At 44.8% G+C, this 21,995-nt stretch overlaps 1 protein-coding gene across 3 annotated transcripts in view; it reads left to right on the top strand.

Annotated features, from left to right (window-relative positions):
• Window positions 1-21,995, top strand: part of AKAP11 (A-kinase anchoring protein 11) — a 229,971-nt gene that overhangs the window by 1,949 nt on the left and 206,027 nt on the right. For 2 of the 3 annotated variants that reach the window (XM_086935025.1, XM_086935023.1), the window contains exons 2-3: window positions 3,250-3,431; window positions 4,283-4,362. The gene's annotated coding sequence lies outside the window, so the exon portion shown is untranslated. Of the gene's footprint in view, window positions 1-720; window positions 752-3,249; window positions 3,432-4,282; window positions 4,363-21,995 lie in introns of all 3 variants that reach the window. The other variant, XM_086935024.1, reaches the window with a different exon arrangement.

Below are 21,995 nucleotides of genomic sequence, written 5' to 3'. Positions count from 1 at the left end.
ACTGACTGATTTACCCAATGCTGTGAGTTTCACAGTTTACATGTAACCGTAAGAAGATGGATTGTAGTTCTACATGCCATAAGCTTGAGACTGCTGTCTCTCCTGATCCCCTGCCTGTCTTTGCTATGCTTGTCCTTCCCCTATCTATTTTTTTTACCAGGTTGCAGTCTGCCTGTTTCCTATTCATGAAACTGAGAGATATAGATGTTTTGTTCTTTCACTAGCACAGTGGTCTTGACCCATGGTCCTGGGACCTCTAGGGGACAGCAAAGCCTATTCGGGGCGTCCACAACTGCTTAGAAAATTAAATAATATTAGCAGATTAATAAAGTGTATATAAATAAAAAAGCTAAATTGATTTTTTTAAAATGTTAAGTAACGTGAAGAAATTTGCAATTGGAGGCAAAAAATCAAGTTAGTATCCTCAGATTAATTTGTGGCAACAATGCAAATGAATATCGTATGGACAATGAGTGGCCTCAATGGAGTTTAGAAAAGCTCAAACCTTCACATTAAATTTTGTATTATTTTATTAACACCAACCAAAAATTAACAGAGAGTCCAACTTGAACAACGTTTGAGTTCGAATCCCTGGTCATTGGATGACTGGCGCATTTTTGAACAACATTGTAAACTTGTAGCACAATGTGGATGTTATATTGTTGTTTTTAATTCTTGACACTGTACCTTTACATATACCATTTTCTTCCTATATTTCAGGATGAGAAGATGATTACACATACACTTTCAGGTGATATGACTTATTTCATTTAATCTAGCAGTAGCTCTAATGGTCCTGAGGAAGCAGCAGGGGATCTTTAGACCTCATTCGTCTGCAGAAACATGTCGACCTTATATCCTTTTTTAGTGGATATTTGTTAAAGCACTAATTAGCACTGTTTTTATTGACTTAGGAGTGTGAGGGTGCTTATTAAAATTGTTTTCCCGATCACGACCTAATTTTAGATTTCTTTATCTATCTCTCACAATTCACTTTTTCTTAAGCACTGCTATTCAGTTCACAACTAGAAACGCTATCTTATTCACATCAGCATTTCACATCAGCATTAACATTGGGTTTTTCCTGTGTATGGAAACTAAGCACCAACACAGGTTTTTTCACCCCTGAATGTGAATTATCAATGCAAAAGAGATCCCAAATGATGAAGGGCGGTCTCGATGGTGGACTGATGGGAACTCGTTTTAGCTAAAACTACTTCCTTTTCTGCATGTATAGGTACATTGTTCAAGTTGGACTCTCTGGTAATTTTTGGTTGGTGTCAGTTCTGTTCAGGGGGCTTAACAGATAGGGTCTATAAACTTACCCCTGGGACCTTCTTTGTGTTTGAGGGTATTATTTTATTATTCATATTTGTGAATTAAATACAACTTTTTATAATTTGTGTATTTGTTTGATGAATGCTTATTTCTGTACTTTTTGTGTATTGTTTTGAGGTTCAAATCATCAAATGTTTAGGCTGGAGTCCACGTCTTCCAGTAATGACTGAATGGGGATCCCCGGATTCCATTAATGATTAAGTGGGAGTCCACACAGGTCAAAAGGTTAAGAACTACTGGCATAGTGGTTAGTACCAATTTGAACTGGTCAGCATGTGGCAGCATCACTTTTCAAGGCTTGTAGCCTAGCATATGGTCACTGCAACACCTGTACAAAGTAGATTTACTGAGTGCCCAGTACTCTCCCCTGCTGCCATCTGTAGCGGAAGACACAGGAAACCTAGTAATAAGAAACTCAGTGTCTGAAGGATCATCTACGTTGAATCCATAAGCTCTGGTGATCTTATTAGATGTGTGTTATCCAGTCGCGGCTCACATGACTTGCAGGTGGGGGTCACTCGAGGGTTCGGGGTGTGAGGGGGCGGCGGCGACGTGGAGGTGTGGGGAAAAAAAACGTACCTTGCCGGGTCCCGCGCCGCCTCTGCTCCTGGCAGGGTCCCGCGTCAGGAAGCATGTATCCTCCCTCCCCTCAGCCAATCACAATGCTGCAATGGCAGCGTTGTGATTGGTGCAGACAGCGCCCAGCTGGGCACCTGTAGGGAGGCCATTCTCTTTGTAGGCTGCATGCAGCCTACATAGAGAAAATTTAGTGTGCGCATGACTGGTTTGGTCAGCCCCAGAGGGCAGACCAAACAGTCAGAGCCCACAACAGTGGGCAAGCCACTCCTCCCGGAGCCGCCCTCCCACCCACCCCAAACCAGGCATACCCTGCCTTCTGCTTTCTCGCAGTGCAAGAAGCAGAAAAATAAAATGGTATTTAAAGTACCATTTTATCTTTCAGCTTTTCGCACTGCGAGAAAGCAGTGGGGCGACGCTCCTCCGCCCTAATGGAGGAGCCCCCCTGTTGTTATCACTAACGAATTGGAACTTTATTGGCTGTTAGTTTTAAGTATAACCTAAGCCTTGAATGAGATACTCTTAAACCCGCCAAAAACAAAATATTGCACCAATTCACAGTAGCTGTGTTGGTCTTTTCATCTTCCTTTAGATCTACAACTTGGTACTTTAAGCCAAGTCATCTTGTTGACATTAGTTCTGGTGAACTTCTTTGGCCCACGAAGCAAAGGATGGATAAGCAGATTCTATCATTAGACTGGAACGGCTGCAGAGAAGGCTTCTGTTGATTCAACTTTTTGATTGGCTGTCCCGCATTTTGTAAACCTGTGTTTCCATTTCGAAGTATAAAGGTGTGCTGCTTAGTGCTGAAGTGGGGACATCAGCCCAAATGGAATGCTGTCAAGACTTGAAACAAATGCTGCTATTGAGTCTGACCATAAACAAAAGTTGCCACTAAACAATAGTAGTAACCCTCCCCACACCCATCATGCTCTTAGACTTTGATCATAGGGAAGTATTCCTCAGAGGCCAGACAGGGTGTCACAGCAAATTAGTTTAACCGTTCCGAGTTATAGCAAAAATACCCTCTAAACAAATTACAACAAGTTATCAAAGTTTAACAGGTCAAGTTCGGGTATTATCAGAATGTCTCAGATCCCATTTTACAACTTTGTTAAGAAGGGATCTACAATAGTTCTGCTCATTTGCTCCTTTTGAACTTCACTATTCTGGATGATGTCATCACAAGGTATCCTAGTTTGAGTACAGATGTATAAACCAAAAATAACACTGATCTACATCAATTAGAATTCTGTGCTGCATTCGGGCCTTGGACAAACTAGCCCCCAATATTTTAATGCAACCAATAACACTTCTATCTTGTTTTCCCAACAGGTGTTGTCTATTAGTTCCACGATATTTGTGCCAGGCAACCCCGCTCAAGAGACTAAGATTACCATCACCAGCTGACGCCAGTAATACATTTCTGTACCTTCGCCAGCTGCCAGCAACACATTCTCCACTTTGCATCTACTTGTATTATCTGGACCCTGTCCCACCTGCAGCAGCGTTTTTCGGTGGGTAAAAACAGTAGTTCAGCTGAGGTTGGACTGTGTGGGTGAAAGCAGGCATGTTGAATAACTGGCAAAGAGCATTAGAGCTCTACAGTACCATACAAATGTGTTTTCACTGCCTTCAGTGGCTATAAATGTTTACACCTTGTCTCATAATTAGCAGTGCCCACAGCAATGCTGTTCGACCAGAGGGCACTTCAGGTGTGCTATTGGAGGCCTACTCTGCAATTTGGCAGCAAAAGTAGAGACTGTCAGCGCAAGCCTGAACCACATTTATTTACCTGTTCCTTCCAAACATTTGTTTAAATAGAAACTAGTGTCGTCTCATAAATTTGCTCTGTAGGTCGAGCATATGCTTAAAAGGTCTGTGTCACTTAACTGGTTTAATTCTCTGTGATGCATCTCCGCAGTCTGCCAATCCACCTGTGTTAGCATGATTCACAGTAAGTTCTAACAAACATGAAAAGCTACTTTTTACGCTGTACCTGTGTTCAAATGAGATAAATGTTTGCTTTAGTTTCCCCCCCACTTTTTCAGACTTCTATTGTTAGATATATAGATACCTCATCTTTTGGAACTTTTAGTAATTAGATGCACCTTCGTTGATTCAACACAGAATAGGACTAAAGTTGAAAAGAGAGAACAGTCTTAAATTATTCATGAAGTTGCAGAAAAGGCTGGGGCGGATCTGTTCCTTATGTGCCAAACTTCAAAAGTGGAATCTCGTTTAAACATGTAGATCGTCAATTTATGTGGCCTTCTTTCCTAAATCCATCCCTGACTCGCTTACACCAGACTACAAGTAGAGGGTATTTACATTAAACTAACCAACTACTGTGATCTGTTTTACCTAGGCTTTCATCAAAAAAGCCATATTGGAATTTGCCTGATAGGCAACAGCACACACAACAGGGAATGCGGACTTCGTCTTAAGGTAAGTCCTACCACGGTTTGCTGTCCCTGGTTAGTGGGCTCTGCCTTGCTGCAAAAACCCCATGTTGAAAACAAAGGCAGTTCAATAGACTTTCTAGGTAGCTTTAGCATACACCCTGAAGCTTCCAACTTTCCTTCACTTCACAATCATCATGCTGTTAGCAGGTTTGCCAATCACACCCCATTGAAGACTTCCAAGCAAGGGTGCATCTAGGCATACAGCAGAAATTCTAATTTGTTATGCTTTGTTCGTTGACTGGATTTGGTTTCTTTTTATATCACAGTGGAAATTCTAGTTGCTACTCTCAGTGTTAGGATAAAGTATGAATGGTTATTTAATGAGACTTAAAGTATTGCGCATGATTTGAGGATTGAGTAGTGGGTGACAGCACACTAATAAAGCCTGGCTCAATGCGGCCCCCAGACTACTTACCGGCACAAGGAAATTTGATCACATTTCTCCACACCTGAAAGCGCTGAACTGCTTCCTCTTGAAGCCAGAATTCAGCTTAAGCTGGCATGCATCACACACAAGGCGTTATACTCAAACTCTCCTGCATATCTTGCACAGAAACTTGTAGTATCCGGAGAAATCAGAAACTCACGGTCTGCCAGAGACCTCCTACTCTAGCCTGCAAGCTTTCGGAAAAAAAAAGCTTACCATCGGGCTTTCGCTGGGGCCGCGCCAAGAATATGGAACTCTCTACCACCCGCCATCTGAAGAATCCTCTCTTACACGCTTCAAAAAGGAGGCCAAATCCTTCCTTATAGATAAATTCCTCTTTTAAACTTTTACCTTCAACCTCCCCAGAGACCCTGATCAATTCCCAGCTATTGCCTCCCTCTGATGACCTAGTCACCCCACCAAGAAACCTGGGGCCTTGTCTTGAGTAACTGTAATGTAAACTGTTAATTTGTATCCCTCCATCCTTTATGTATCCAGCACCCGCCCCCTCCCAATCGATTGTATACTTTTATGATTTCATGCCTTTGGTACACTTCTATGCTTCTGTAAAGTGCTTTGATACCCTAACGGGTCAAGTTTGCGCTCTATAAAAGACAAAAATAACTAATTAAAAATAATCCTAATCTGTAGTATCCATTTTTCTAGTTCATTTGTTCGATTTAATTAAAATCATTAGAAACCAATCACGAATATTTAATTGGAAAACACATCCACATAAAAAAGAAAAGATGAAATGCACATACAATGATAGTAAATATATATTGCCCCTAAACCCCATACATCATGATTTCATAACGTAATGACGAATTGACCTAATTATCAGGTACCCTTATGTATGATTCCAGCCCAGCTACAAATTTAGTGCAAGTTCAATAAATATTGAATACATAATAGTGTTTGAGTCTAAAAAATAAAGTGCACATATAATAAGTAATAAGATCAAAATACTCCAACTTCATGAATTCATGACCAAAGAATTGATAGATCTGATTAACTATAAAATCTCTTCATGTGTGATTCAAGCCCAGCTAAAAAATAAAGTGCAAATGCAATTAATATTAGTCATAGGGTCTAAATAAAGTGGGTATCCAACGGATTAGATTTCATAATGATCAATAACTGTGTATAACTATCTATAGCTTTAACCAGTATTGCCCGAACCCTTCTAAGATTACTGCTTACATTGAATGGTAACCGCATTTCTCATGCTCAGTTCTAAATGATTGCTTAGGTTATAATTCCTAAAACTAGTATATTATCAAAACCACCATGTTTACAGGAACTTGCATTGTGCAACCATGTAAAAGAACAGCTGTCTTCATAAAAATAAAAAATAAAAAAAAGGGTTCCACATCACATTTAATACGACAAATCCGGCAATGACTATACCACTGCAGAGTCACATTTCTGGTATTTAGTAACAATCTGAGTTACAAGAACCCAAATCCCACCTGATTAATCATCCCCCGATTCATCATCATCAGAGTCATCTTGGTCTACATCAGTAATAGGCTCGCATATGTCCCCTCTATAAGTGTTCCAGGCCGCTCCTTTGTCCACTTTCCAGGGCAATTCCTTTTTACATAAACCGTTCTTTCCGTGATCATTATGACATCCATGTCCCTACACCAAGACTCCAATAGTGGTGGGTCAATGGCTCCCCATTTTTGTGCTATGTTACGTTTTGCAACCATGAAGCCCAGTGTCGCCCAAGTTTGACCATGTCTCGTCAGATCATTTGGTTCCCATATGTTAAGGAGGCATTTCCTCGGCTCAGGTAATAAAGAGATGTGTATGGTCTGAGATATCGTACGAAGGACTTTGCGCCAATAATCCACCATTAATGTACAGTCCCAGACAGTATGGAAAAAAAGTACCCTCCTCCCCGCATCCGCGTAGACAATAAGGGTGTTGCGCTCTGCCAATTTAATAAAGTGTAGGCCTAGTGAGGTAGGAACGGTGAAGAATTTTGAGTTGCACCAATCTGTCTAGCCGGGATTCCCACCTCCCGGGGCGAGGCCAGGGCCTCCTGCCACTCTGTCTCGTTCATGTCCTGAATATTTGCGACTCATTTAGCTTTTATGGATGACGTGGGATCAGGAATGTTATTGAGAAATTTACGGTACATGAGTGATGTGGCTTGTTCTTGCATGAAATCTGTAAGGAGTCTGTCCTCCAAAGGGGAGGCCTCAGGTATATCAGTGTCCTGCGGTAGGAGTGTCATGAGAGCGTGGCGGATTTGCAGGTAGTGAAATGTTTCGGTGGGTGCCAGTTAGTACTGTTGCTGCAGCATATCGAAGAGAATGACCGCTCCTCCTTCCCAGAGGTCGCCCACTGTGGCATCCCAGTGCCGAAATCCCTTACTATTCCGAAGCGTGCCAAACTGTTTTGAGTCCCAGAGTGGGGTAAGTTTGGTAATGACCCCCTTCCACCCCAGATGGGCTTGCGCCATATACCAAAATGTGACTGTGTGTCGCGTAACCCTTCTAGCGACTGTGCCTACACCTTTTTTTTAATTATTTCTTCGGGCAGTTCACAAAGTGCAAACCGCTTTCACTTTTATTCAGCTTTCGAAATGACATATTTATAAATTTAGCTAGTCTACAGATTAGTTAACACCCTGTACCTTGCAGGCATTCAAAGACTGCACTTTTGACTATACAAAGTCTTACTCAGAGAAAAGGACGTAAGAGGGCTCCTGGAGCAAGTATGAAAATGAAAAGATTAGGTGTTCTAGAGGCTCGTACGGATAACCACAACCTCTACAGCATGTAATCACAGTTCCAATACCTCTGTAGTATCCATTTCCTACCATATCCTTTTTTTTCATCTAGAAAGATAGTGGGCTGGATATGAAATAAAAGGAAATCGTGATAGTGGAGAATCAGGAAGCCAAGTAAGCAGCTTTCCATTATCCTTCATAGTTTTTTTTATTAATCAGAAATATTTTAAGAAGAGCAAATCCCACTAATTGACCTGGGAGCTGCTGAGCCAGGAGGCTAGGTACAAAATTACTCAAACTAATGCAGATATCCTGAAATACCTATGGATCAAAATGCAGTAATCTGTGTCAGACATTGTGTATCTGTTTTTAGGATGTCCGCGCTAGGAATTTCTGAGATTAGGCTTTTTATTTTATTTTATTGGTCTTTAATAAATATTAGAGGGATACATTGAGAAACAGTTGATAACACATTTAGTGGTCTGATACAGCTCTCGGTCATGCAATTGTTCAACATTAAGCAGAGAATGGTTGGGTGTTAGGATATCGGGTGTCCGTGTTTATTTATGTAGGCAGTGGATGGGTTAGCTAAACTGTGGGTTGCTCAGGTTCCCTCATGTCTCACTAATGCCTTCTCTGAGCGCTGCAGGTGTCAAGAACTGTCCCACTTGGATAGTGTATATATCTGTTGGAGTTCTTCAAACAAGATGACAGACCTTCCGTGAACAGCTGACCCAGGTTGTCTATGGAGGCGCACTGCCACAGGCACCATAAGGACAGATCCGGCGAATATGCTGTTCCCATGCAGCGACTCCGACTAGCATGCCCAGCCATATCAAGCTACTCTTATCAAAATTGGTGTGCGCTTAACCCCGAGGCCACTCGCAGTACATTATTTGCTATGTCTTTACTCGTTTTGTGACACCAGATGCTGGCCATCTCAGGAGATGAATCTGGGGTTACCCACATCATAAGCCATTGCAGTTGGCATGCCAGGTTGTACAATTCATACGTAGGCTGGAGTTTGAATAGTAAATCTTACTATTCCTAAGTCCAGCACCCTACAGCGCAAGTCGTGGTAACGACTTGCGTTATAAAAGATGCGTTGTGATCATTTTGATCGTGTTGTAACATCATACAACCGGCACTCGGTAAACATCCTTCACAATGCGGTCAAAACACTGCGGTGCCATTACAACACGTCTTTTACAACGCAAGTCGTTACCACGACTTGCGCTGGAGGGCGCTCTAGACTAAGGAATAGTAGATTTACTATTCCAACACCTTCCCTACTGTACGTAGGCTGGATTTAGAATAGTAAATCTTACTATTCCTAAGTCCAGCACCCTACAGCGCAAGTCGTGGTAACGACTTGGGTTGTAAAAGATGCGTTGTGATGTACCGCGATCATTTTGATCGCGTTGTAACATCATACAACCGGGCACTCCAAAACTGCCCTCAGCCATTGTAAAACACATTTTCTCCAAATTCACATGGCAGTGCCCCGCGGATCAGCTCAGACAGCCAACAAGCAGTGAACACTTGGCAGGGTATTATTAGTGGCACTTTGGCGAACACGTAGATAAGTGACGGCAGAGCAACCATTTTTGCCAGCTCCTCTCTCCCTATAGGTGATAGTGGTAGTGTCCACTCAACCACTCTGCCTAAGTTGCCTTTGTGGATGTCCTCTGGGTCCTGATACACCTGGACCGCTAGTTATCAATAGGTGTGCATAGTCAGGAGGACTGCAGGGGGCCCAGTGTCCGCCATTATGGCTTTGCACTGGTCTGACATGGGGAAGAGGCATGATTTACACTTGTTCATCTGCAGCTCGGACAGCGTTGCTAATGTGTTCTATAATTGCAGCGTGGGCGCCAGTCCAGTATTGACATCGAGCAGATATATTATGTTGTCTGCGTAAAGAGAGACAGCATGTGGTCTGCCATTGACCGGCAGCCCATAACTCTCGCTCTGCAACTGCAGTCGACACGCAAACTGTTACATAACAAGTACCAAAAGAAATGACGACAGCGGGCAACCCTCATGGCTGCCTCTGTGTATCCACCATTGGTCTGAGCATTTGCTTCCCACCCTGACTCGTGCTTCAGGGGCTGCATATAGTACTCCAATCCAAGTCAGTTGTTCAGCTCCAAACCCCATGTGACGGAGCACTGCAAAAAGGTAGGCCCAAGAGAGGCTGTCCAAGGCCTTCTCCATGTTTACCAAGACCACCACCAGTTTGCAAGGCTCCTCCAGCAGGCCATTTGTTAGATGGAGTAGCCACTGTATATTCGAGTAGGTGTTCCTTCCAGGGACAAATGCGCTCTGGTCTGGGTGGAACAAGGATAAGGGGGGCTGGATACGGTTTTCAATGATTTTCCAGGATCTTGCAATCCAGGTTTAATAGTGACACGGGTCTATACTCGCTTTTGTCCAGTGGGCCTCCACCCTGTTTCCGGACCATTACGATTAAGGCTTTCTGCGAGGACTCCGGCAGTCATCCTGCCTCTCATGCCGCTGTATACATTTCGGTCGAGGGTTTTATGCGTTTTGCAAGACCACATTTATAAAATTCTAGGGATGGCCTGTCCCTGCCAGGTGTCTTGCCCGTTGCCAATTGTTTATTGCCCGTGCTATTTCGCCCTCCGTGATGAGGCTTTCCATCTATTGGCTTTTCTCTGTAGTGAAAGTAAACTGAATGGCGGTCGCCACTAAGTAGTTATAGTTAGGACAGCTTTTTCATAGGAAAAGCGTTTTTTGTGTTGCTAATAACGTTGACGCTGTATGATGAATCTCCACGAAACGCTGAAAAAAGTTGCTACATTTTGACTAGTTTGTGCATGGAAAGTTTCGGATGATCCGTCAATTGGGGCCAAGAAAAAAGGGGTGTCCCAAAACACAAAATCCCCATGCATTTTAAACAGACTTCTTTAAGACTGGCTACAACAAAACCTGATGAACGAATTTTCACCAGATTCGCTAGGAATCTAGATCTTGGTCGACAAATAGTGTTTTTGGTAATCTAATGTAAATCCATTCTGTAGTTTTCGAGAAATTAAGGTTAGAAAATAATTGTATATATGGAGTGTTAGGTCCACAAGAGTGCAAATTCAAAAATGGAGCTCTGTGATTGGTCAAGAGGTTCGTTTTTCCTGTGAACCTTAATGCTCCTGCAGGAGCGTAAAACTCCAGCGAGTCCTCTGGGAGCAGGTGCGCTGATTGGCTGGCTGTTGGAGATTTAGAAATGAAATGGCTGCCATTACTGTTTAATGTGAAAAATTGCAGGTGCTGTGGACATGAAGGGAAAAAACTATGTTAGGGGGCAGGAGAAAGGCATCATGTCCCCCCTAGATTTTGACAGGAGGTCTCTAAGGTATAAGTACAGTGTTAAAAGTGAATGTATATTGTTCCCAAAAATAATCAACGATCTCGCAGGATCATGAAAAGTAGAAGAAGTAGGTGAGTTGTCAATATGCTCTACTAGGAGAAATGCATATTGTTCCCCATGTTATTGAGAAGCGGTCTATAAGACTTAAGTACTGTGATGAATAGAATGTTAATTCTTTATTAAAAAAAGTTGCTATTTCGCGAGAGTCTCAAGAGAACCTGAAAAATAGAAAGTATTGGTGATCTTTGAATAATCTCTGGAATGCACACTTAATGCTGTAGGAAGGATTCTTACTGTGGAGATGGTGTTTATTAGAGTCTACTTTTTACGGCCATCGGCTTAGAAGAGTTCTGTGCAAAGAGGTAAGACTCTCCCCACACTCTACTATGCACAGCTGTCATGCAATAATGGGGTCTCAGTGGAGAGGCCTCCCCCCCCCCTCACACCCTACTACAGATACCTGTCATCTGGGAGAAAAATTTCAGCGGAGAGGCGAGTCAATCCAGATACCCTACTAATCAAACCTGTTATCAAGGAGAGAGGACTGAAAGGAGAGACCAGTCCCACCCCACGCCCCACTTGGCACAACTGCCATCCAAGAGAGGGGTCTTAGTGAAGAAGCCAGTCCTTCCACATACACTACTACGGACACTCGTCATGCAAGAGAGGGGGTTTCAGGGGTGAGGCAAGTCCCGCCCCACATACTACTAAGCATGCGTATCATACTATGGAGGGGTGTTAGCGAAGAGGTTAGTCCCTCCTATACCTTACTGTGTCCAACCAATACTCTAAGGAAAGCTGTCACAGAGAGGCCAGACCCTCTACACGCCCTACTATGCGCTCCCATCATCCTAGAGAAAGGTCTTAGGGAAGAGGTTAGTATCCTCTCCACACCCTACTGTGCCCACTCTTCATTCCAGATAGAAGTCTCAGCGGAGAGACCAGTCCCCCCACGCACTCAACTATGCACACCCGTCATCCGAGAGAGGGGTCTCAGCAATTCAAAGCCACCCTTTTTGTTCAGACAGGATACTTCCTATAGTCATTCTACCATATATAGATTGCAAATTGAAATTTACTGGAAAAAAAATTGAGATTTGCTGGAAAAAAAGGTTAAAGTGACGTTAAGTGTAGTGGAAAAGATTTTTTTCATTTAATAAAAAAAGAACCTATATATTCACAAATAAATGTACAGTAACACTATAGGTAGGTGAATATGTGAATATGTCCATGATAGCATTAACGTTTTGAGCTAGAAAAACGACAGAAATTCCCCAGTTATAGTTAGCAGGGTTAACTGGAACTCGCACCCTCACCATGCACTGCTTATGACTTCACATATTACATCACTCGTGACATGTTCTATGACATCATTTGATGACATCATTGATGACTTCATCTAATGACTGTTACTTTGTTTATGGTTTACATTGTGGCTGGTAACTACCATATTTTCTACCTAATTTTACACAGTCTGTGTCCAGCTAATGGGTGTAAGTGTTACAAAACGTCTGTGCTCCTAATGTACCATAGGTGTGTAGAGGTAGCGAATAGGTTATTAACCTTTGTATTGAAGAGTAACTGTGTGCAGGTGACAGTTGACCACTTGTGTTCATTATGTTCCACACAAGTTGTTTGGTAGCGCAGAACATTTTTCCAGCAGGGCAAAGATTCTACTGTATACATACTAAGTATATGATCAGCAGCCTTGAGTTATTACACAGAAAATATGATTAGCAGCCTTGAGTTATTACACAGGAACGTCTCACTATGAAAATTTCTGCTTAACATAGACTGCTGTGCGCACCAGGTAGTAACCTATGTACATGTGCTTGTTTTCAATTAGGAAATGGGCTGTATGTAAGGTTTGCACCACAGTATGAAGGCTGCAGCTAGTATGATATTTTGGACCTTCAGCCCTTGGTTATTTTAAGTAAATAGTTGCTCTATGGACAGGTTTTGCAATGAGTGTGCACTGTTCTTAGTAAATACTTTTAAATACTCTTTGGTGTATCTCTCATGAGAGTTTTGTTGTCTGTAAACAGTGTGGTATAGACCAAACTTTTTCCATAACATGAACACTGTTTAAAGTACTCACGTTTCTAGTCATCCACTAGTTTTCTCAATGTAGGTTCAGTGACTGTCAGGGATTTGATACAGGGAAAGAATCCACAGTAGGGCTTTTGTTATGTAACAAGGCTTCAATATCTGGAGGAATTTGGTTTTCCCTGCACAGTTTTACACAGATTGGACACCGTGTTTAGGTTAGGTTACCCCTTCATCTGTGGTTCTTAGTCAACATCAACTTGGTTACCCATGAAGTGTATGGTATAGGGTCAGTGTTGCACATAACACAAGCTTGATTTACCTATGGGGGTTTTATGTATGATAGCACTAACGATGCTTCATATTATTCTGAGCTATTTTACACTTCATTTCATAGCTCTAATGTCAGATAGAGACTGCTAGCCGCAGATTCCTTAACGTAGAATTATCCCCATGTGTGAGACTGGATCCACAAAACTTTTCTGCCACAGCATCCCGGCGCGCCTACGTCAGTTCTTTCTCTTTTCTGCGTGCAACGTGTATCCAGATTGTGACCCTGGCATGTTTTCAGGCCTTCTATCCCTTTTCACACTTGTCGTTCAGTGGAACAGTGTGCGAATGCCTTCGGGCTTCAAGGCGTGTACCTCTTGTGGACATCCTATGTGGACAACGGACCCTCACCCGATTTGCATGTGGTGCCTGGGTAAGCACCACGACTCTGAGAGTTGCAACGCCTGCCAGCACCTTAAGCCTAAATCACGGCGGGAGAGCCGGATGGAGTTGCTGTTGGCGCATTTGTCCAGGTCGGTGCCGTCACAGCGTCCGTCCCCTACCTCGGGGGCAAGGAGTCGCCGGTTTCATCTGCAACATCGTCTTTTGCTGCGGCCCCTTGGGAGTGGCTCACCGGCTGGTAGGTCCTTCACTTTGTCTCCGAGGCCCTGTCCTCCTTCCGCGGTGGGCGCTGTCTTCCCCCGGGACGTACGCCCCTGCCTGTCTCCTCCCTACCTGCCGTTTCCCGGCACAAAGGCGACTAAGGCCCAAATGACAGCCTATGCTGCGGCTCTGCAGGCTTCTTTGGCCCTTCCTCCACCTCCTGAGACGTCTGCGGATCCCTTACCTCTCGCGGGGACTTCCGCTGAGTCGCTGGCGGCTCCGGGGCCGAAGGTTTTGGCTCCAGGTCGTAGGAGAGTGGCGTCGTCGGGATGTGGTCCTTCGGGGCTCCCCTCTTCGGTGCCTAGCGTCCCTGCCTCGCTGCAAATCCCTACGGGACTCCGTTGGAGTCGCGGCTGGAGGCCGGGGCCTGGGGCACCTTCCCGAGTCTCTCTCGGTCCTCGCACGGGCGGCTGCCCCATCCGAGACAGAGTTGGCGCCTTTTCGGCGCTGCGACTTCACCGGTCCAGCGTCTGCCTCGCCCCATTCTCCTGTAGGGCACATGATGGCAGGAGTCAATACGGCGCCACGGAGGCCCATTCCGGCGCCGGGCGACGCTGATCAGGTGCCGATGTCTGACTCCACGGAGCTGCGCTGGCTCCCGGTTCTGGATTAGTCTCTTGAGGTCCCTTCGTCTCCTGAGGTCCGTCATCTGTTAGTGTGTTCCTCCCCGGAGTGACAGCACCGTGTAGTTGCCTTTCCACCGGCATCTTCCAGGGAAGGCTCTTCGCCGTCCCCACGGCTAAAATACTCGAACCCTTCTTTCCGTGTCTTGCGGCAGTCTTCTTCTCCACCAGCCTCTCCGCCTTCCCCTGAGGCCCCTCAGGTCCCTCATTCCTCTATGGTTCCTCCTCTATGCTGGGGCTGGCTGCTTCCCCTTGGACTTGGGGATGGGCGGCTTAGTCTGCAACCGTCATCCATGGAGGAATTGCTTTCACCTCCGCAGCGCCCTACTGAGGCCAGTGTTGCCTTTGTTCGGGCTATTTCCACGGCTGCTGGTATTCTGAGGATGGGTGAACCCGTCACGCCATATCCTACAGACCACCTCTTGGAGATTCTCCACCAGGGCTCTGATGGGTGGGAGTTGTTCCTTCCTTTTGAAGCGTTACTCCATAATTCTCATATGGGGGTTTGGGGGCGCCCTGCCACGAACGACCCGGTACCTCAGGCACTACTGCACCGCCATCGTCCTGCTCCGCACGACCTGGTCTACCTTTCTTTCCACCCTTCTACTCAAGGCGCTTTACTGTGAAATGCCTTTCCGTGTTTGCCTCTGGTGTTGTTCCCTTCGTCTCAGGAGGCCCGGTGGTTAGACTCATGGGGACGTAATGTCTTCGCTTATTCGAGTGCTGCCTTGAGGGCTCTTAACACTTTGTGTGTGCTGACCAGGGCTACTTCTAGCCTGTGGGAATCTGTTGAGTCCCTTCTTTCTCATGTCTCTCATGAAGGTGCCCGTGCTGACCTGCGGGGCCATGTGTTGGATGGTGGGAAGTTGGCTGCGTTTATTCTTCGTGCGGCTTTGGATGTTGCCGATGCTATTGGCCGTGTTATGGCCACTTATGTGGCTCTCAGTTGCCATGCTTGGCTAAGCGATGCTGTTTTTCCTGAAAATTTTAGAGAGCGTCTGGTCGACCTCCCTTTTGACAGGGTCCTGCTGTTTAATGTTCATGCTGACTCCGCCATTCAGCATCTTCTTGCGGTGCTCAGTAAGTTGGTTTGCTGATCCTCCGGGTCTTGATGGGAGGCGTTGTCCCACTTGCTCCTGGTATTTGGTTTTTGGAGTGGATGTTCCACTTTCTATGATGGTTACTGTGCTCTCTGGGTCCTTGGTTGGCCCCGCTCTTCAGTTGGCTGCTGGTCCAGCCCCCTTTGTTGGTACGCCTGTGCTTTCTGGCTGATTACTAAGCCTTCTGTGGTTTCTGCCGCAGGTCTATGATTTTGTCCTCTGATGCGGGATTGTTTTTTCCCAAAGAGTGGTTCTCGTGCTTTCTTGGGATGTGTCCTACCCTATGTGGGGTACATGTAGCTATTGTATAGCCCTGTCTTACGCGGGGAGGGTGTGGACTCCTCCTTGCGGGTTCGTCGCCCTTCCTGGTGTGGCAGTAGTACCAAAAATAAATTAGCAAAGCTCATGGTTCTGCTAGAGAGATCTTTCAGACGGTAAGATCATTCACCGATCCTTTGGCCCTCAAACGCCAGTCCCCTGTCTCCCAATCTCTTTGTAATCGCTTATCTGTTTTCTTTGAGGACAAAATTGTCACCATTTAGGACTCCTTTCATAATAAAAATCACCCTGATCCCTCCAATGAGTCCACATTAATCACTCCCTCTGACTTAGCACCTTCCAAGATCTTTACCAATTTTGAAGAAATCCCCCTTGATCTTTCTCTGGCAGAAGTATCTAAATGTAGATCGGTCTCGCCGACGGACCCATGGCCGGCAAAACAATATAAAGCCCTGGCCCCGCTCCTCAACCCCTTTTTGAACAGCATTAGGAACGATTCCCTCCAGACCGGCATCTTTCCAGACTCATGGAAACATGCGCGATTAGTTCCAATTCTTAAAAAGGCCAATGCTGATCCCAATGAGCCGGCTAACTATAGACCTATATCTCTGTTGCCGGCTCCAGCCAAGGTACTGGAGAAATTAGCACAAAAACAACTCGCTAATTTTCTTGAATCTAATGGTGCTTTCCATGACTCTCAACATGGATTCAGACATAGCCACAGCACGGAATCAGCTCTGATAGAGATGGCCGATGCTGTTCGCTGGAAACTCGATGGAGGTGCAAGGGCGGTGTTGCTGCTGCTTGACTTGTCGGCAGCATTCAACACCGTCTCTCACTCTATCCTGTTGGATCGTCTCCATTCTAAGGGCATTCAAGGCCAGGCTTTGAGGTGGCTATCTTCCTTTCTGTCCAACAGGACTCAGGCAGTCTTCACTCCCCCGTTCACGTCCAATAGCCGCCCGCTCACGTGGGGAGTCCCGCAGGGCTCCTCCTTGAGTCCTCTTCTTTTTAATGTTTATTTTTCCCCGCTTGCCGAGATGATCGCCCAGGCCGGAATCAAAGCCACCTCATACGCGGACGACATCCAACTCCTGTTCGCCTATGATAAACTCTCCCCATCTACTTTTGATCCTCTAAAAAACTGCCTGCGTAAAATATCACTGTGGATGGATAATAACTGCCTCCGACTTAACGCAGGGAAAACTGAGGTACTTTTTTTCCATCAGCCATCTCCCCTGGACCCCCATCTCTGGTGGCCACATGACTTGAGTCCCCCTCCTTCGCCCAAAGAATCTATAAAAAACTTGGGCGTCAGATGGGATCCCAACCTCTCATTACACAACCAAGTACAGACAGTGTCGGCGGCTTGCTTCTCCAAAATTAGGATGGTGAAAAAATTCATCAATTTCTTCCCTAATAACACCGGGAGAGCCATAGTCCAAGCTCTGATCACCTCTCACTTGGACTATGCCAACGGTCTGTACACCGGGCTGTCTGTAGGTTTATGCCATCGTCTACAAACAGTTCAGAACTCAGCGATGCGCTTGGTGTGTGGTATTTCCCTAAGAGAGCGTATCTCCTCTCATCGGCGCTCGCTTCACTGGTTACCAATCCAGAAGAGAGTCGAATTCAAGCCCTAATCCTGGCTCACAGGGCTTTGAAAGGACAAGGCTCGGCCTACCTGCCATCCTGTCTGCGCCCTTAAAAAAATGTGAGATCTCTCCGTTCTGACACCAAAAATTTTCTTATCTCTCCCAGATTTATTAAAACTCGTTCTGGAGGGAAAACCTTCCAGGTTTGTACCGTCTCCTATTGGAATAAACTTCCTCTTGCCATCAGGTTGATCCCTGAGGAGCCCTCCTTCCGTAAGGCACTAAAAACTTTCCTTTTCTGCTGATCCCTTCAGGAGTAAGACTTATTTACACACTCAGAAGCGCCGGGACACCCCGTTGGGATAGCTGCGCGCTATAAAAGACACACTAAATAAATAAATGGTGCGATCTTTGGCCTTTACTGGGGCATGGCTTGGCCGTCTACGGCGTTGTGCCGCGGTGTTTTGCCCTTTGCTTGCCGTTTCCTGTGTTGACTGCCTGGTCCGTCCTAGTTGTTTCTCCTCTTCTCTTCTAGCTGATCACACTGCTTCGTGGATCGGTTCTGTCCGATGCGGTCCCCTTTTGAGTCGTTCGAGACAGTTTACTGGCTTTGCCCTTGTTTTGAGCCCGACGTGGTCCAGGCGTTTGGTTTCGAAGCGCTGTCAGTGGCTGACTGCCCCCGCCTGCTCTTCTGTTCTGTAGCCGTAAGCCTTGGCGTGGGCTCTGGCGCACCTGCTTCTGTCCTACAGGGCCATTGTGAGATTACGTTCTAATAAACAGGGTTAACCCATTGATAGTCACTGGGACCTGGGTGAATGAACGTTATAGATAGAGGGGTTCCAGACTGTGAAAGGGGAAAGAAATGTAACAGATAATAGAAAACAATACGTTACATAAATGAAAAAACAGAGGACAAATCTAAAGTACAATGTTTTAATTCACACGGTACTGAAAACCTTATCACCTGTTGCACATTATAGCACAAACTTTAAAAAAAAATGTAGGAATAAATATGCCAACATGCACAAATATTTATTCTTAATTTAAAAAAAAAAGTTTGTGTTATAATGTGGAACCATTGATAAGGTTGCCAGTACGGTGTGAATTAAAACATTGTACTTTAGATTTGTCCTCTGTTTTTTCATTTATGTAACGTATTGTTTTCTATTATCTGTTACATTTCTTTCCCCTTTCCCAGTCTGGGACCATTGTGAGATTACGTTCTTATTCTTCCGCCTGCCTTATTGCCAAGGCGCCGTTCTGTCTTGTCTTCAGGCTGCGATGGGCTCGGCTGCCCTTGTCACTGGATATGTTTCCCGGTGGAGGTCTTTGCCGTGCTTCTGCCTCTTCTCTTTGGAGTCTGTAGGTGGCTCTTCCTCTGTGTTGTCGGTACCTTGGGGCTTCCGGAGGAGATCCTTGGTACGTTGACTGGGCTTGAGGTGTTTTGGCCTCCTTCGTATTACCCTTGCTTCTCCTGTTGGTGAAGGCTGGGTTGCCTTTTTTTTGTCGTTCTAATACATCCCCTGTGGGGCAGGTGTTCCTCCACGATGCTGAGGTTATCTTCAGCTTAGGGCCTGTGACTCATCCCCTTTTTGGCTCCGGGTGGTGGTTGCAGATTTCTTCGTCTGCTGTGCCCTTTCTGTACCCCTGTTCTATTGGTTGCAGGCTTGCTTGCAGTAGCTGCGCTCTATTCTTTCATTCCTTGACTTGGTGCCTTAGTGCCTGGCACTATTCGGGATGGTGTTGTTCCTCACCTTTTTATTTCTTTCCCTTCTGTATAGTTGGGTTTTCGCGCACTGTTCCAGTATTCTCACAGTTTCGTTTGTGATGGCTCCGCGTTGTGGAGCGGAAAAGTTCTCCGAAGAAAACGTATGTATCCTCGCTGACGTCACGAACGCGGACGACGTCATGGCGGAGTCACGTAGTGCCGTCCCCCGGGCGCGCAGGGATGCTGTGGCAGAAAAGTTTTCTGGATCCAGTCTCACGCCTGGGGATAATTCTACGTTAAGGAATCGGCTGCTAGAATCATCTCTATCAGATACATTGTTACCAAAGGTAAGTAACTCGTACTTTCACAACCCTACTTACTTAGCGTTGTGCCACTGATGATGACTTTCTACGGTGCAGTACACCAATCCAGCAAGACAGGTTCTTCAAAAATTGGTCTACTTGGAGATGTTGCATCTTTAAAAATTAATGCACTTTGAGTTTATAGGCTCCTCCCAAAATGTTATGGCTAACTTTGAATTTGACTGGTTAGCTGGATTAAGCTAACTGCCCAAGGATTACTTGTAAGCTGATCCCTTCATCAGATGCAAAGTTCACCTTTCTCTGTTGGAGCTACACACACCTGTGTAGAGACTGGAATCACCTTCTTTTCCTTTTAATTGTAAGGTCATGTCCTAAAGATTGAAAAAGAAACTCTGTGCTGCCACCCTGAAGCAGTAGCAAGCTGACTGCCCTTCAAGGAGAGGCCCTGCTCTGTTCAGTGACAGCCCAAGTGCACCATTCGTCATCTTGGTGTGAGTCAATACAATAATTGATATTGTAGCATGGTAGCTGAGTTGATTATTTAGGATTCTGTTTTTTAGGAAGGAGTGAAGAGAATCTCAAATTTGTGGCCAGCGGATAAAATTCATAACATTGGGGGCTAGAAGGTGGGACAGTTAGAGAGATAGGTGGTGATTAGTTGGGGAAAATCAAGGACCAACTGGAGGAGGATAATATGACTATAGAGCTACCCAGCATCGAATGGCAGTGGGACTTCCCAAAACATGTGACTGAAGGTGAGATGAAGATATAGGTAAGGAGGAAAACATTTGTGTGTCATCTACATTCATGTGATATGAGAACCCAAATAAGGAGATAATATCCTCAAGGGAGATGGAAAAAATAAAAATAAAGAGCTGCCATAGCCCAGGACCGCCATATGAGAACAAGGCTCGCCTCAGCAAGTAGAATGTGGATCAGCTTCCTGTGAAGCACTAATTCCAGCCATTTCATCAATTTCTTTCTCCCCCACAAGCCTTTGTGCACCACTTAGCATTGTTTTCCTGAAGTCTTCTTGAGGACCTATCATCATGAGAAGGGAAGGTCCTATGTGAGTCCATGGCTCAGGGCACTTGCACATTTACCACACAACATAAACTGCTTTAGGCACAGCATGTCTTCTTCATATATATTTTATACTCCACCCCAATGTGTCAGATCCATGTTACATGTACACATAAACACACACATCCACACATGTACCTCCTCACTACAGTACATACACAACACCTCATGTTTTTTTTAAAAAATATCTTTTTATTGGTATTTTATACATGTGTCGGAAAAAAAAGGAATCTGTACAATAAGCGAAGCACGGTAAGAGGGCAGTCATTACAGCATATCAAGAACATCATAGGTATAATGTTACCAGTGCTTCCTTCAAAATTATATACATTCTTAAATTCAATATCGTTTATCAATACAGTACTACGCAACTACATAATTTCCATTGAATTCCGGCACTTTTGTAATAATCAAAGTGTATCAGTAGCTGAATTGCTATCAGTAGCAATTCAGTAGCTCTGTTTCCATGGGGAGTTATTGGGCATCCATTTTTTCTATTGTTGTTTCCATCTGGTTGCCAATAAACATGTCGTTACGGTCTACATTGCCCTCCTCTGTAACAAATATTCAAGCAGTGCTAACAAAAAGAAATTATACCATTTCAAAATAGAAATCCCAATAAACAAACATACAACAACTACGAAATCTAAACCACCAGATGTCTGCTCACCAAAGACACAACACCTCATGTTAATAAACATTCTGCAATCCAGTAAATGCTGGGCATCTCTGACCTCAAATGTATAATTCTGATTCAAATCCCATTAGAGAATCCATTACAAAAATCTGTTTCTATTGAGAAACCAGCCATATCCTAAATATCCTTGTCCTTCATGACTACATCAGTGAACACATCCACATTCAAAATGAAGCAGTAGGAGGCTTTGGTTTGATCCACGTATGAATACTGGCCTGCACACTGTTTTCAAACATCCAGCAGCTCTTCTTGGTCCTCTGCTGCCACTCCTGCCCTATCCACTGACTGTCTGGTGCTAAGCCTAACTTCATCCTTCAGACATGCAACTCGTTATAAAATCCTCCACCATCTACTCAAGCCCCTTCCTCTTGTGTGATTTCAACATCACAGAAGATGTCTCAACCAAGGCCATAAAAGACTCCTTCAAAAGTGAAGTGTAGGCTTCCAACATAGCTCTTCTAACACGGACCAAAGGAAGAACCCTGTCCTTCACCTGCTTGGGGGTGACAGATTTGATATGGCACCTGTCCATATTGCTTGAGATCTTCTCTGTTTCAGACCTCCTCAGATAACACCTTTCCAGGTGAATCAGCAGCTTCCCTCCTAGCACTCACCCCTCAAAAACGTTCTATGATCGCAGCTGCTACCAATTCCAACACCATCATTGGCAC

The sequence above is a fragment of the Lissotriton vulgaris genome, chromosome 8 (genome assembly GCF_964263255.1).
Source record: "Lissotriton vulgaris chromosome 8, aLisVul1.2, whole genome shotgun sequence".
NCBI lineage: Eukaryota > Metazoa > Chordata > Amphibia > Caudata > Salamandridae > Lissotriton > Lissotriton vulgaris.
This window is presented reverse-complemented; position numbering and strand designations above follow the sequence as displayed.